The sequence below is a fragment of the Microtus pennsylvanicus genome, chromosome 5, assembly GCF_037038515.1.
Source record: "Microtus pennsylvanicus isolate mMicPen1 chromosome 5, mMicPen1.hap1, whole genome shotgun sequence".
In the NCBI taxonomy this organism is placed as follows: domain Eukaryota; kingdom Metazoa; phylum Chordata; class Mammalia; order Rodentia; family Cricetidae; genus Microtus; species Microtus pennsylvanicus.
This window is the reverse complement of record NC_134583.1, coordinates 17347247-17361842: the sequence shown is the minus strand read 5'-3', so window position 1 is coordinate 17361842 and position 14596 is coordinate 17347247.

Genomic DNA, 14596 nt, shown 5'->3' with positions numbered 1-14596 from the left:
CTGTAGGGCATCTTCTTAATTAGAGATTGATGTGGAAAGGTCCATTCCATTGTGGGTAGAGCTACCACAGGGTTAGTGGTTCTGGGATTTATAAAAAAAGATCGAACAAGCCAGTGAAAGAAGCCAGAAAGCATCACCGCTCCCTGGCCTCTGCATCAGCTTCTGCCTCTAGGTTTCTGCTCTGACTGCTTTTGATAATAAAGTGTTATACAGAACTGTGAGTTGAATAAACCCTTTCCATTCCAAATTGCTTTTAGCCATAGTGTTTCATCACAGCATTAGTAGCCCAATCTTAGGCAAACTGGCACCAAGAGTGGGCACTTGCTATGACAGACCTGGCCATGTTGTTTTAGGAAGGATTATCGAATACTTTGGAACTCGATGCTAGAAAAGACATTGGATGTTCAAATTTCGGTGAGATGTTCTGTAGGACCTTGACAGGTATGAATGGTAAAAGCAATGCAGTTGGTAGTGGCCTGGCTTGTGATGTTCCAGAGGGATGTTTAAGAGTTACTTAAGGACTATATTAGAGCCATTTGGTATTTTGAGTTAAGAATCTATTGTTCTGGTTAGCTGAGGCTCAAGAATCAGCTATGATTGACAAGAGACCAGAACTGCTGAAGTAAAACCTTTGCTTTACTGGGACAAACGATCAGCTGGAGCTAAGGAATTAATGCAGATTAAGAAAAGGTCAGCAATGTTGAAGCAAAGTCTTCTTGGTAACGTTTGCTCAGTTAGCATACAGAAGCTGTGTTCTGGAGGAGGTCAAGGTTGTGTACCAACCTCTGGCAGCTGAATTGGTAATGGAAGAATTATCCAAATAGTATTAGTTTTGAAGGCACTAGGGGTCACGTACAACAGCTGAGGCATGGTGCTGGGAGAGGCCAAGATGGGGCAACCTCAGTAGCAGTAGAATTCCTAAGAGTAAAGGGGTCATGCAGAGAAGGTGAGACCAAACATCCCAAGGAGAGGTCAGGAGGGGTGCAGCCCAGGTGCAGCCAAAGGCCCCAGTGTCTTGGGATACCCACCAAGAACAGCAGCAGCCGAGGAGTGGAGCCTGTCTGAGCTTGGAAGACAAGCTGTGTGTGCTGCAGATGGCAGATCAGGAAAAGTGACTGAAGCCTTTTGGAGCAGCTCAGCGGATCATGAGTGGATCCAGGCATAATACATTATGTTATACACTGTTGAGTTTGTTTTGATATTGTGACTGTACCCTCATTCTTTCTTCTTGAAGTAAAAAAATCATAATCCAAAAAACAAAACAAAAAACAACATAAAGTTAACAATTTATTTTTATAGGATACGATTGTTGGGAGATGTTAAACATAAAAGAAACTTTTAGAGTTTATGAAGACTTTGGATTTTAAATGACAGTGGATAATTTTTAAGAGACAACTTCCAAAATGTTTGAATTTGTAAAGCTGCGGGGTCTTTACATTTGTAAAATGTCTTATATTGTAATGTCTTTATTAAGATGTGAACTTGGGGATGAACTGGAAAGAAAAGATGGTGGCCTAACTGCCACGTGTTTGTGTAACAAGTGAACAAGGGGCCAGCTCTACTGGCTGGTTGTGTCAGCTTCACAGAATCTTAGCCTCAACTGAGAAATGCCTCCTTAAGATTAGGTTGTAGCCAAGGCACTAGCGCATTTTCTTAATTAAATATTGATGTGAGAAGACCCATCACATGGTCAGTGGGGCTACCTCTGGACTGGTAGTCCTGGGTGCTTTAGTGAAGCAGGCCAAACCATAAGGAGCAAGTCAATGAGCATCACCCCTACATGGCCTCTGCATCAGATCCTGCCTGCAGCTTTCTACCCTCACTGCTTTGGATGAAATATTGAAGGAACGGTAAGTGAAATAAACTCTTTTCTCCCAAGTTTATTTGGTCATGGTTTTGCATCACAGCAATAGTAATCCTAACGAAGACATGATCTATTAGCATATTTTTCATCCTGTTCCTGTGAATTTCTATTTTTGCCTGTATGTCTTCAACAAGGAGTTAGAAGGATTCCATTGATTTGGAAGTGCAGACTGCTTCCTGGACACTGAAATCTTCATGATTCTGAACCAATTGTCAAAGAAAGCAGAATTAATGTTAGTTATTATGACTGAATAAGACTGTCAAGGGACAAATTCAACTTCAATTCCACTCTAAAGAAAAAAGGAATATGTTTTGAATACAGATAATCCCCTAAGCTATCTTTTAGTATTATCAGGGCTTGTGATTAATCTGGTGATGGATGGAGATAGAGACAGACCCACACTGGAGCACCAGACTGAGCTCCCAAGGTCCCAATGAGGAGCAGAAGGAGGGAGAACATGAGCAAAGAAGTCGGGACCACGAGGGGTGCACCCACCCACTGAGACAGTGGAGCTGATCTATTGGGAGCTCACCAAGGCCAGCTGGGCTGTGACTGAAAAAGCATGGGATAAAACTGGACTCTCTGAACATGGTGAACAATGAGGGCTGATGAGACGCAAAGGACAATGGCACTGGGTTTTGATCCTATGTAATGTGAAATAGTTTTTTAAAAGATAGCTTTCAAAGAAATAAAATTTGAATGGCAAAAAAAAAAAAAAAAAAAAAAAAAAAAAAAAAAAAAGAAAGGACAACAGCTCAATCCCTTTTAAGGCCAAATATTTAGATCACTTCACAAGGGTAATAAGCACAATGAATAGGTGTATTTACTGAAGGTTAAGAGAAGTAATAATGGGTAATGGAAAAAGATGATTTTGCATAACTGCTATCATCACAAGTCTTGTCATGGAAATGAGGACTATAATTGATAAAAGGGTTTTTCTTACTATGTAGATATAAATATACAGCATGTATATGCTTAATATACATTTCATTTTTTCTTTCCTAACTCATGTAATTCAGTATATTTTGGGGTTTACAGTACTATTCAAGGACTATTAGTTTTAAATCATAAAATGTAAGTTAAGAATAAAAGGACTAAGTATTTCTTGAGGATTTTTCTTTTTTTTTCTGTGAATGGGTTTTTGCACATCTGTCTATATGCAGAATAGCTTTACGTTACCATCACGTTACTATCATAGTTAATCAATATGTATGATATAAAGACACGCACATGAGTATTAAATTGGCAGATGGTGTACTTGGCATGGTGAATTTCATGAAGCATTTTGAGTAATGTCATAGATGCTGCCATACATGGTTAGACATTATTCTAAGTTTGACTGGGAAGGTGTTTCTGAAAAGATGTTATTGTAGAATCAGTAGGCTGAGCTAAAGAGATTTCTCTTTCTATTTGAATGGACCTCATCTAATATACTGAGAGCTCGATAAAGTAAAAAAAAACTAAGAAAGAGAGGAAGGCTTTCTCTCTGCCTAGCTGTCTCTGAGCCCATCTATTAGTCTTTTCTGCCTTGGACATGGTTAGAAATTATTCCAGCAGGCCTTACACCTTTTGAGCTTGCTAGTAGATCTTAGGCTTCTCGTTCTTCCAGTTACATGGTGAGTTCTCAGTCTGTATAACTAAGAACAATCTAAGTCCTTAGAATATACTGATAACTTAGAATATACTTTAATGATTTTAAAATGGTCAAATATATAAATTGGTTAAGCACCTTGTAGTTCCTTTTTTGTTGTTGTTGCTGTTGTTATTGGATTTTGTTTGTCTAGATGGAGTTTCGCTCTGTAGCTCTGACTGTTCTGCAATTTGCTTTGCAGAAGGCAGTCTTCAAACCCAGAGATCCACCAACCTCTGACTCCAGAGGACTGGATTAAAGGCATACACCACTACCTCTAGGCTTGAAGTACTTTTTTTCCCCCACAGTTTTTTATTTTAATTTATTTTTCTAATTTTATTTTTTATTCCATCTACAGAGCTTCCTCCAATTCCTGCCCCCAGCCTACCTCCCCATCTACTCCTCCAACAGATAAGGGCTCCCATTGGAAGTCAAAATGTGACACATTAAGTTGGGGCAGGATCAAACCCCTTCCCACTTCATTAAGGCCAAACATGGCACCCCACCATAGGGAATGGGCTCCAATAGCCAGACTACAATCCACAGCTACAGAGAAGCTACGTAACAAGGAAGACCCTAAGAGGGACACACAGATTGTCCAGGGAAGGGGAATTAAATGAGATCTCCTGGGTAAACCGGGGACAAAGAGGGATAGTAAAGGGGAGGGGATGGAAGATGATATCATGAGGTACAGGGATGGTAGAATGGGGAGAAGGATGGAGTGGGAGAGCAATGAACACAGTTCCTATTTTAAAATTTTCTCTCTCTATAAACAATAGAAATGTTGCACGGTAGTTAATGGTACATTGTCTGTTCTTACTGTCTTAAGTGATAACTTCTAAAAGTCTGTAAAATTCAGTTATTTTTAATTCTAAATATACCATCTAATTCCTATATGAAACAAGATTGAAGTTTCTAAGTACCTGACAGAAGCTTTTATTTCCTGACTTCCATTTCTTCTTTTATAAAATGTGCTTGAGCTGTCCAGGCACCGAACAACTAAGCCTTTTCTCAGGTTTCTGTGCTATTTTGTCCCCAGTTACAATGCTGAATATCTTTCCTGGATTTATATTTTTAAGTCACCTGCCAATTAGTTCTTTTCTCAGTGTTTACAAATATCCTAAACAGTGTCTATGAAAGTAGAAAAAGAAGAATGTAAACTCACGGAAACACAAAAACTTCAGATAGACAGTGAGCATGGCATTTGAGTGAGGCCTGACAAGGGCAGAATTTTCTGATAAAGAACACAATAATGCAAGTGTTGAAGCAAATTAATTAATGGCTTTGACTTCTTTGCCTATATTAGAAAGTCTAGTGCTCCTATACCTTAGAAGGATGATACCTCATTGCCTCCTTACCAAACATACTGAAGTAAAAAGATTCAAGCTATTTTCTAACAGTACTTTGGGCAGGTGTCTTTATTTGAAGACACCATTACCCAAGAGTCCAGAAAAACCACTCATAATTCCAGATTCCAACACCTGTATCTAAATGCATAAAGATGCATATCTAAAGATGTATTTGTAAAAGCCATATAAACCTTTATACATCCAGATGGAGAAGTTTAGTAAATCAGCTCTGTGCTTATTTGCAGAATTAACTGTTTTGAGACTATGTCTTAAAAAACCCATCAGATCAAACAGAAGTCAGAACTCCAAAATAGACAAATACCTCAAGAAATTGGTCATCAAAAGAACAAATAATCCAATAAAAATATGGAGTACAGACCTAACCAGAGAATGCCCAGCAGAAGAATCCAAAATGGCTAAAAGACACTTAAGGAAATGTTCAACATCATTAGTCATCAGAGAAATGCAAATCTAAACAACTCTGAAATTAAATCTTATACCTGTAAGAATGACCAAGATCAAAAACACTGAAGACAACTTATGCTGGAGAGGGTGTGGGCTAAAGTGAACACTCCTGCATTGCTGGTGGGAATGCCCGCTGGTACAGTTCCTTTGAATGTCGGTGTGGCGATTTCTCAGAAAATTAGGAAACAGCCTTCTGCAAGTTCCAGTAATACCACTTTTGGGTATATATCCAAAAGATGCTCAATCATGCCACAAGGATATGTGCTCAACTATGTTCATAGCAGAATTGTTTGTCATAGCCAGAACATGGAAACAACCTAAATGCCCCTTGACAGAAGAATAGTTAAGGAAAATGTGGTACATTTACACGGTGGAGTAATACACAGCAGAAAAAAATAATGGCATCTTGAATTTTGCAGGCAAATGGATGGAGCTAGAAAACATCATTTTGAAATAAGTAAGCCAGACACAGAAAGATAATTATCACCAGCACAGAGATCACAATCCCCTAAACAAGAATGAGAGACATGCATAGATCTAATCTACATGGGAAATAGAAAAAGGCTAGATCTCCTGAGTAAATTGGGGGCTTGGGGCCCTTGGGAGAGGGTTGATGGGGAGAGGAGAGGCAAGGAGGGGAGCAGAGAAATATGTACAGCTCAATAAAAATCAATAAAAAAGTTAAAATAAAACACATTGCCTTGCAATTACAGAACCTTAAATGATCCACAGGCAAAATCTCTTAAGCTGTACTTAAGCTGTTTATCTCCTATGTGATGTCACAGATATGGAGAATGAAGTTAAAATGTTTCTATTTATTGACATAGTATATGAACCTGATAACACTTATTGGAAACTGAGGAATGCCTGAGATTCTTGTGCTACACACTTTCCTTTTTGTAGCAAAAACAGGTGACTCAGCATCTGCTATACACAATGGTTAGAAGCAAATTATAGCTTTTGATGGAAAATATTGAGTTTGCATGGTTCCGACTTAATTCAAAGCAGGAAAATATAAATATTATCACGTGCTATAATTAAAATTGAGAAAATTGTACCAAAGTTCAAGGAGAAGGTTGTTTTTTTTTTTACTATAAAACTGAATCTAAGAAAAATATGTGACAGTGTAAGTTTAAACTCTGAGACAAAGGTTCTAGCAATAAACCAGTTCACAAATAGAACATTTAGCCCAGGAAAAGTGTTTCTTTTATATTTTCAGTAACAAATAGAAGTGTGTGTGTGTGTGTGTGTGCGTGTGTGTGTTTAAATGTTTGAAATTATAATGCAATGTCTATGAGTACATAAGCAGGGTGATTGAGAGGGAATAAATAAATAAATAAACAAACAGAGAAACAAATGGTAAACCAAAAAGTGTATTGTTCGTAATATATTATTTGCTCTCTTTATTGGCAAGAGACATCTTCAGCAACATTAGTACTAATTACAAGGTTAAAAATTAACATACCTTATTGCTATCTTTAATAGCATCCAATATTCCCTCAGAAATTTTCCCTGTCACTTAGCTCTTACAATTTTCCATCTACTTTTCCATGATGCTCTCTGGTTCTTGGGTTCAAAACTTGTCCTATTGATGTGCCAGTGCCTTCTCCTATGTCAGGGAAGCTACATCCACGAAACTTCAACAGCATAGAAAAATTAAAAAATAGAGAAAAGACCTGAAAAATTCCAACGTCACTTGATGTTCCAATATAGATGTGGGAAATCTCATGGGTTCCAGCCCCTAGATGAAGAGCTGTAAGCATGAAACAACTTTAAATAAGGAGAAATAGTCTTCCCAGAAATAAGGCTCATGATTGATATTCCAATAAGGAGTGATAAGCCCTTGAAGCATACATGCAGGCAAAGCTAAAGAGCAATTTCTAAATACACACCACACATACACACACACACACACACACACACACACACACACACACACACACACACACACCACATACAGAGCAAGAGAGAAAGAGGGAGGGAGGCTGTGAATTGAAAAGGAATGAGAAAAACTGTAATTCTATTTTAATTAAGTAAAATATAACAACCATTATTACATGGAGCTACCCAATAAGAACAGGTACCATTTTTGGAAGATTCAAAACATCTGGCCAGGTAGCTCAGAAGCCCTAGTGATGATTTTAATATTCTGCCAAATTTACATAATATTAAAATTACTCTTGATGATTTATCACTATTCCCATAGACTCATAAACTTTTTAATCCTCATACTAGAAGCATCTTCTCACAGAAGATGGCAATTAACATACACACTTTTAACTGATCAGTGGTTATCCCTAAGTGTACCATACGTTTGAAACCCTTCTCACTAAAGATCTGGGAGTTCCACAAAACAGAAGGTGGGAAAACTTTAAGAGTCAGAGGTAAAAGATGACTTCAAGAAAATAGTGATTTTTGGACACAACAGAGCAATTGACTGATAAACTCCTGGAGAGCATAAGAACATGCACAAGACGGCTATAAATATAAGCCAGACACAATTGGGAAGGCGCATGATCACACCACTAGCTGGGGAACTGTATGCTTCTGGCATAGAGGAAGTCAGCTTTCTTTAAGGTCACAATCATTAGATGTCTACCATACTCCCAAGAGTTGTTAGGCAACAAATACTGGCCTCAGTGTAGCTTAGAAACATAAAGAAAAAAAAAGAAAATAAAGGAAGAAAAGCCAGAGACGGGTGAGTAGGGAAGTGAGAACACTGAGATGCTGGGGATAGTGTGAATGTGATTAAAATACAGTATATGAATTTTTGAAGGAATTGTTGTAAATACTATTTTAAATGTTCAGCATTGTATTTGTTTGCAAATCTTCACATGTTAGTTAACAGATCTAGATATTCTTGCTAAACAAAATATAATAGTGATATAAGAAAAGGCAATTTTGTTATTATTTGCATATGATATGACTATTTAAATAGAAAACTCAAGGGCATAATCTACAAAACTATGAGAATTAATACTGAAGTTCATTATAATGATTGGATACAAATTAAATGGCGATGTTGATAGTTTTTCTGCATAGCAGAAATAACCAATTAGAGCACATAATGAGAAAAGGTACTATTCACATTATAGTAACATCTTATTAAGAAATCCACATAATCTACATGATCAGTTTTATGATATTTCACAAAGCAATAGAAATAAAATTGGTGATACAATATGAAGAGACTGTATTGAGTAGCACTGGAGTTTGTAAAATATGCACCTAGCTTCCAAAGTAATTATATATTAATAACATGATATTTGGGATCATAGAAAATTACTGAATTTGATCTGGAAGAAAAAAAATAGGCAAAGATAAAAGTGAACACTAGGGAAAGGAAAAATAACATCTTCCCTGTAATAAAAAGGTGTTTAATGATGATGTTACAAATATTCTGTGGTTCTGACTAAAGAAATTAGAGTAACAGAAGCGAAGAGAGTAATGCAACACACTGGAATATTTAGCTCATAAAATGTATGTCACAAACCAAGAATTACAAAATGGAGGGTTTTGAAGTAATAGTACAGATACAATTAACAATTTTGTTAAAAAATGATGAATTCTTCACTGCAACCTAGAATACACAAATCCTCATGAAAAAAGGGGGAATTAAATGCTAAAAGTACATACAGCTGATACTTTAAAAAAAAACCAGCATAGACCTAAATGTATTTTTACTATTTGTACTTATACCCATAAAGAAGTGTAGTTTTCACTTGTTATCAAGAAATCTTCTTTTTGCAGCAGAGACCATTACAGAAACCCATAACAAATCAAAAGGCGGAGTTGTAGAGCCCAGTCCCAACTAATATATCATGGCAGTACTCCGGCATCTAAGGTTCAGAGATCATTGTGAAAGAGAGATCAAAAAGGCTATCAAAGCCAGAAGAATGGAGTTTTCTGTACATTGTAATTTTTATAAATCTCAGGCACTATACATATGACATCTCTCCTTCATGGCTGTCTAACCTGCATAGCTCTTCTATACATGGGGTAATTCAACTCTTTCTGAAGATACATGGACTAGCTCTATGAGCTAAAGCTGTGTCTATAAAGTCCATTCTGTAAACACCGTACACTTTTTCCACTTGCTGGAAGTTGAACATATATTCTTTTTAAGAATACATGAATCATGAAATAATTACTTAAATTCACTTCACCCTATATAGGCTATACAATCTTAGCTATTTAACAAGAGTTTCTAGAAGCCAAGTGATCCAATAATTATACATGGGCTCAAACTATGGTAGCCATAAAAACAAGAGTAGACATAGTAATTTTAAAAACTGTCATTGTGTTTCATTAATATTTTAATATTTGTTTATGCCCAAAAGCTGTTAATAAGTTGAGTCAATTTTCTTCTAGTGAATATACTTAAAATGACAAAGGGTCAAAATCATTATGACAGTTTTCAGGGACTTTTTTTTTTAGAATTTCAAGTTATTTAAAATGAGAAATGTCAAAGTAGAAAAATTAAAGTCATTATAAAATTTGTAGAAGAAATAAAAATAACAAGATTTTTTTCAAGTAGCTTGTGGTGGACTATAATCATTTTAAACATTCCTAAAAGCATAAAAGGGTTGCTAGAATCTGAGACAATGTATATTAATATTATTAGTAATATTTATTAGAATACCATTATAGTTATATGAGATAATATAAACGGTATTTCAGTAGCCAGATAGTGGTGGTGCACACCTTTTATGCCAGCACTATGGAGTCAGAGGCAGGCAGTTCTCTATGAGTTTGAGGTCAGTCTGGTCTACAAGAGCTAGTTCCAGGACAGAAGCCCTATCATGAAAAACAAAAACAAAAAAAGGTATTTCAAATAAATTATTTAGTTTTCTTTGAAAGACATTTGCTATGATGCTAAAGGCTGAGGAGAAGAACAATGTTTATATATTTTAATATAATACACTAATTAGTTTAAGATACCGACAGCTTTTGGCATAGAGTAGAAAAAGTTATGATAACTTGTACATCATGTATAAAACTTTAATATCAGATTAAATGGTAAATGATTACAGATAGAGAATAACATTTATAGATTCAGTTATCTTAGAAGATATCATGTATGGTAATTAAAAATTACAATCCTGATAAAATGTATACTTATGAGGAAACGATTAGAAATTAATGATATTTTGCCTTTAGCTTTTAGAATATAAATACTACAATTATGTTTTATAGAATATTGACAAGTGAAAATATTTATAATATGATTGATATCCTGTGCTAATATGGATATGAACTTTAAATAATAACTAAAAATTCACATGTGTATTTAAATGTGTTAACTCATTTCTATGTTTTCTGTTTCAAAGTTAAGGGTTTAAATGTGCAGCTTTGTGGTTTGTTGTGTTATGAGCTTAAATGTACAGTTTTGTGGTTTGTTGTTATTGCATTTTTCAGAAAAGGTTTCATGTAGCTCTGAATGGCCTTGAACTGGTTATATAGCCAAGGAAATCTGTGAACTACTTCTCTCTTTATTTTTATTTTTTACTTTTAAAACAGTCTTATTTTATTTACCAATCTCAGTTCCCTTTGCCTCCTGTCCTCCTACTCCTCCCACCTTCTCCCCACCCTACCCTTATCCACTCCCCAGACAGGGTGAGGTCTCCCGCGGGGAGACAACAAAGTCTGTCTTAACACTTGAGGCAGGACCAAACCCCCCCGCCCCGCCCAATCTAAGCTGAGGAAGATATCCCTCAATGGGGAATGGACTCCAGTTCATGCACTAGGGACAAATACTGGTTCCACTGCTAGTGGTCCCACCAACTGCCCATGCCAGACACCTGTCTCACTCATTCAGAGGTCTAGTTCAGTCTTACATTTTTCAAAAACCAGGTGTTCATATATGTGGATTAATATCAGGGTTTTTTTTTTTTAAATTTGATTTCATTGGTCAACCTGTCTGTTTTTATGCCAATACCAAGATGTTTTCATTGCTATAGCTCTATAATAGAGCTTGAAGTCAGGGATAGTGATGCCTCCAGAAGTACCTTTCTTGTACAGGATTCTTTTGGCTATCCTGGGTTTGTTGTTTTTCCACATGAAGTTGAATATTGTTCTTTCAAGTTCTGTGAAGAATTGTCCTGGGATGTTGATGGAGATTGCAATCAATCTGTAGATTGCTTTTGATAAGACCTCCATTTTTACTATGTTGATCCTACCTATCCAAGAGCATAGGATATCTTTCCATTTTTTGATATCTTCTTAAATTTCTTTCTTTAAAGTCTTAAAGTTCTTATCATGCAGGTCTTTCACTTGTTTGGCTAGAATTATACCAAGATATTTTATGTTGTTTGTGGCTATTATAAAGGTGATGTTCCTTGGTCATTAAAGAAATGCAAATCAAAACAACTCTGAGATTCTTATACTTGTAAGAATGGCCAAGATCAAAAACACTGATGACAACATAAGCTGGAGCAGTTGTAAGGAAAAGGGACACTTCTGCATTGCTGGTGGGAATGCAAGCTGGTACAACCCCTTTGGATGTCAGTGTGAAGATTTCTCAGAAAATTAGGAAACAACTTTCCTCAAGACCCAGTAATACCACTTTGGGGTATATATCCAAAGGATGCTCAATTGGGTCACAAGGACATGTGCTCAACTATATTCATAGCAGCATTGTGTACAATAGCTAGAAACTGGAAACAACTTAAATGCCTCTTGACCAAAGAATGGATAAGGAAAATGTGGTATATTTATGCCAAGGAGTACTACATAGCAGAAAAAAATAATGACATCTTGAATTTTACAGGCAAATGGATAAAGCTAGAAAACCTCATTTTGAGTGAGGTAACCCAGAACAGGAAAAAAAATGTACTCACTAATAAGTGGTTTTTAAACATAAAGCAAAGAAAAGCACCCCACAAATCACAATTCCAGAGAACCTAGACAATAATGAGGACCTTAAGAGAGACATACATAAATCTAATGTGCATGGGAAGTAGAGAAAGACAAGATCTCCTGAGTAAAAATTTGGAGCATGGGGACTTTGGGAGAGGGTTGAAAGGGAGAGGAGAGGCAGAGAGGGGAGAAGAGAAAAATGTAGAGCTCAATAAAAATCAATAAAAAAATAAAATAATGGGTGATATTTCTCTGATTTCTTTCTTAACCTGTTTGTCATCTGTATATAGAAAGGGTACTGAATTTCTTGAGTTAATTATATATCCTGGATATTACTGAAAATGCTTTTCAACTCTAGGAGTTTCCTGGTAGAACTTTTAGAGTCACTTACATAAACTATCATATCATCTGCTAATATTCACTATTTCACAAAAGAGTGAAAGTTTGATATATTAAATGATAGAAATTTAGGTTTTTGTCACTATGCCAGTCTTAAATATGTTAGTTTTGTAAACGAGTCTTGCCTTAGTTAGGGTTTCTATTGCTTTGATGAAGTCTGTGGTCAAAACAACTCAGGGGAAAAGGGTGTTTACTTGATTTGCAGAGCAGCAGTCCATTCAGGCAAGTTCTAGGTGAGCAAGAACCTGGAGGCAAGAACTAATGCAAAAGTCTAGAGGTGTGATGTTCCTTATTGGATTGTTTCTCATAGATTGCTCATCCTTCTCTGTTATAGCATCCAGGACCACCAGTCCACCTATGGCTCAATCCAGAATGGACTATGCCCTTCAACATCAATCACTAATAAAGAAAATGCCCCACAGACTGCCCAGAGTGTTATCTTCTTGAGGCATTTCTCCTCAGGTAAGGTTCCCTCCTCTACGATGACTCTAGACTATGTCAAGTTTGCATAAAATGAGCCATTACAAGTATCTAATTCTTTACTAGATTTTCTAAAGTAATCATGTTCATTTTGTGGAAAATAGTGGTATAGAATAAATTCATGGGTAACAATCCCTTCAATACTTCTCTCATCTTGATTTCAATGTGTCTGGATTATTCATTCTGAAGTGTTTACCTAAAAGAATGGTTTGGGCCTGTCAAGAAAGAAATAATTTTCAAGCACTAAGGGTATGCAATCATACATATATATTTGAAACTCAAAGTTATTTCGCAAGTTATTGTCTCTTTGTGTCATGTAAGGGTTGAAGCTTTGAAACCTAAAATTATTATATATTATATATATAATATAAACACATAAATTAGGCAATATATAGTTATATATATATATGTATAATTATATGTAATTATCACTAAATCAGTGAGTCTCATTTCTCATGAATTTATTTATGTAATGTTCAGCACATTCACATATTGTGGTAATTAGATATGGTCCCTGCTCACCGTAGTCTTCCAAAATTTAATATTAAGCCAAAGGAACCATGGTGAAACCTTGAGTTCCAAATGGCTGGGTGTATAATAACAGTGTTCGCTTACAATGGAAAATTATCATGGCAAATAAGTTAACACAACATTTTCATATGTCACATTTTTATAAGTCAAGAGATGATTTTCTCTGACATGAAGCATGCCCATTATTCACTGTTTGCCATGATGTTTGTTTCAAGTGTTTCATTGTATGGTTTAAATGAGGAGAACAGAAGGTGTTCAATGAAGTGGCTTTAGAAGAGTGGAGACACAGAAGGAGAAGAGAAAATGCAATCTGTTAAAATCCCCTAAAGACTACATATGTATGGTACAAAGTTCCTGGATGCTAGATTAGGTTATTACCATTAATACCAAAAGGGGGTATTTTCTAAAAATGTAATTCTAAAAAATGTAATTAATAGAGTGACAATTCACAATTTATAAAATTTACAAACTCAAGTACACATTACAATGCTTGTTGTATTATGTTCAGAGTTTAGTAGCCATAATCACATTCTAAGTTTAAAATATTTTCATTGTTGAGAACTTTTATTTAAAAATTTTCCAATAATACTTTTTCTTGACACATGTTTTAATCAAGGGAATTTGGTAAGTACTGTTCTTAATAGAAAACCAGTAAACCAGAGCCTAGCAGTGGGAGCACATGCCTTTAATCAGCTGATCTCTGTGAGTTCGAGGCCAGCCTGGTTTACAGGCTCCAAAGCTACACAGAGAAACCCTGTCTTGAATCTCCTTCCCCTGAAAAGAAACAAACAAAACAAAGAAAAAAAACAAACAAAAACCAATGGAACAAAACAATTAAATGGATATCTTTGGTCTTTTGTTGGTTTCTTGAGTACATGGGTAAACAGCAAAATATGACTGGATTATATATGTTCATCTGAGAATCTTAGTGTGTTACCCACTCTTGTTGCAGGTTGTTGCATTTCAGCTGGTATTGGGTCTGGGAATTTACCATGATTGAATGTGGCTCAATGACTAGAT